This window comes from Lytechinus variegatus, chromosome 3 (assembly GCF_018143015.1).
Source record: "Lytechinus variegatus isolate NC3 chromosome 3, Lvar_3.0, whole genome shotgun sequence".
NCBI classification, from domain to species: Eukaryota; Metazoa; Echinodermata; class Echinoidea; order Temnopleuroida; family Toxopneustidae; genus Lytechinus; species Lytechinus variegatus.
Genome location: NC_054742.1, coordinates 61,056,822 through 61,059,805, shown reverse-complemented (window position 1 = coordinate 61,059,805; position 2,984 = coordinate 61,056,822). Strand labels below are relative to the sequence as shown.

At 35.8% G+C, this 2,984-nt stretch overlaps 2 non-coding genes across 2 annotated transcripts; both read left to right on the top strand.

Moving 5' to 3' along the window:
- Positions 1-1,295: 1,295 nt before the first annotated feature.
- TRNAQ-UUG lies at positions 1,296-1,367 on the top strand. Its single transcript has one exon. It is a non-coding gene; the product is annotated as a tRNA-Gln (tRNA).
- Positions 1,368-2,779: 1,412 nt separating this feature from the next.
- TRNAQ-UUG lies at positions 2,780-2,851 on the top strand. Its single transcript has one exon. It is a non-coding gene; the product is annotated as a tRNA-Gln (tRNA).
- The last annotated feature ends 133 nt before the right edge of the window (positions 2,852-2,984 follow it).

Sequence of the window (2,984 nt, the reverse complement as noted above, 5' to 3'; positions counted from 1 at the left end):
CTTGAGTTTGTGAACTGTTTCATGCTTTGGGTCCAAGTTGCTCCATTACATTCATTATTTGCAACTAAATTCTAAATACCATGGTAACATACAGGGGCAGCGAAACGGTTTTCAAAGTGGAGGGGGGCGGCGGCTGTCCATGCTAAAAATCACAATCATATGGTAATTTTTACGTTTTTGTACAGGGTTTTGGAAAAAGTGGGGGGGGGCTGAAGCCCCCCCCCCGTTCAGCGACCCCTGACATATATAATCAAGTAGCCTATTGAAATCAAACGCTCTATGAGGCTTAAATGGGTACTACAGGTTCAAATAATTTTATTTGAAAAGATGACTTAATTGAACAATATTTTGTGAAAACAATTATATGTATTTAGTCATGAATATGGATTAGGTGTGAATGATGTCATCCTCCACGATTCCTTATTTTGTTACTTGAAAAACAAAATGATTTAGTTCAATCCCCCTTTGCATAATCACCATTCCGATTCAATTACTGCTGGATTATGTGAATGTTCTGTTTACTTTTATCTGACAGTTTGGCATAGTAACAGTGCTTCTTAGCCAAGAAATATAAAAGAATGTCAGATCTGATAACCTGTTGGATCATAATGTTGAAACGCTCCCCCAAGAACCAAAACTGAAAAATGGCTGACAGAATACTTTGTTGGATTTTGAACGCTGTGTTGAAGATAATATGAGTGAACATTGTGTATTTAAATACCGAATGCAAAATGATGATGTGATAGTAAAGAGTAATGAAATAAAGATAGGGGGCGGGTTGGAATAGTTTAAGCCAGGGATGCAAAACAAAAAAATGCATAAAAATGTTGGAGGGGGCAGTTATGGTGCATATTTTTTCTTCAATGGATTTATTCACTGTCATAGAAATTAAGAAAATCTTCTTCTTCATTCATATTCTTCTTTTCCTTCTACTTTCTTCTCTCTTATTTTCCTTCTCTTCTGCATGCTTCCTATTCTTTCTCTTCTACTTCCTCCTCTCCTATCTCCTCTATTTCCTTCTCTCTTCTTTTTCTTCCTCTCTTCTTTTTCTCCTTTTTTCTTCTACTTCCTCCTCTTCTTCATCCTCCTCTTCATCTTCTTTCTCTTCTACTCCCTCCTATCCTCTTCTTTCTTCTCTCTTCTTCCTCCTCCCCCTGTCTCCTCTTTTTGGTCTAGTACATATAACGTCTTCGGTGCCAACACCTATGGCCAACACCATTACAGTATTGCCTCATCTGCAGGCCTACAGGAACTTCATTGTAAAGATCCACAATGATTCTTTCCTTATCGTCCGCGGTCCCATGGTGTAATGGTTAGCATTCTGGACTTTGAATCCAGCGATCCGAGTTCAAGTCTCGGTGGGACCTCTTTTCTTTATTTACCCTTTTTAAAAGTTCCTCATTTTTTCTCTCAAAAGTTCGGGTGCGAGGTAAATAAATAGGCTTTAGGACAATACTTATTTAAAACCTTGACTTCATTATTTTGTTCACCTATCGACCCCACAAACATTTTCCCTTGTTATCACATTGCCATAGCAATGATCAACAGACTGCATACTTTTCGTTTCCCATAATGTTATACCTCTTTAAACCAATCGACATAATGGGACAGACGTATATATTTCTGTTATCATTTCCCGATATGCAAACGTCATGTCAGGGCACGCCCAACTTACTAGTTTTTATTTTATTATATTTCCATTTTTTTTTCATCACTCTGTTTTGGTTTGCCGTGTTTATTTCCCTTTCTCTCTTTTCCCTCCTCCTCCTTCGTCCATTTCTTCTTCTTCTTAAACTTGAACTTGAAAACTTCTTCTCCAATCTTTGTTTGTTTGCTTGAAATTTATTTCTGCGTTCCACATGTTCAACATAATACAACATAATCAATTACATAGATTTTACATATATATATACATTTTAGACACACGTATCATTTACAATCTCTTTCTGAATATAAAAAAAGTATATGAAAAATATTAGTTAACTGAATTTCAGAACGCAGGAGACCGTAGTCATGAGCGACCTGCTTGATGTTGACGACGGCCTCATCTTCCTCTTCATCCTCTTCTTAAACTTGAACTTGAAAACTTCTTCTTCTTCTCCAATCTTCCTCTTCTTCTTTTTAAACTTGAACTTGAAAACTTCCCCTTCTCCAATCTTCATCTTTTTTTCTTCTTCTTAAACTTGAACTTGAAAAACTTCTTCTTCTTCTCTAATCTCCCTCTTCTTCTTCTTAAACTTTAACTTTAAAACTTCTTCTTTTTCTCCGACCTTCCTCTTCTTCTTCTCTTAAACTTGAACTTGAAAACTTCTTCTTCTCAAATCTTCCTCTTCTTCTTAAACTTGAATTTGAAAACTTCTTCTTCTTTTTCTCCGACCTTCCTCTTCTTCTCTTAAACTTGAAAACTTCTTCTTCTCCAATCTTTCTCTTCTTCTTCTTAAACTTAAACTTGAAAAATTCTTCTCCGACCTTCCTCTTCTTCTTAAAGGAAACACGCCAGGATTTTCTGAAAAAAAGGTAAAATAATTATATACATATTGTTGGCTGTGCGATTATTGCGAGGCCTAATGATATGCATTAGAACATTAAACAAGAGAGAACATTTTCTGGGATGCTATTACTTCCTATAACAAGTAGCTTAAATTGACTTATCAATTACAAAGTAAATTTCTTGCAACACCCCAAAGATACAACAGACAATTAAGATCGTAAATTGAGGCGTGTTTTTAAGTCGGAAAAAAAATCAGACATGAACAGGATCCACGCGTATATTGTCCCCGGTCCCATGGTGTAATGGTTAGCACTTTGGACTTTGAATCCAGCGATCCGAGTTCAAGTCTCGGTGGGACCTCTTTTATAAAATATTATCATTTTTACCCTTCTTCACAAAGTTCCTTATTTTTCTCTAGCAGAGGTTGCATAAAAATCCATTGCAAAACATGTTTTCAATAATAAAAGATATAATTTGTAAAATAATTATCACT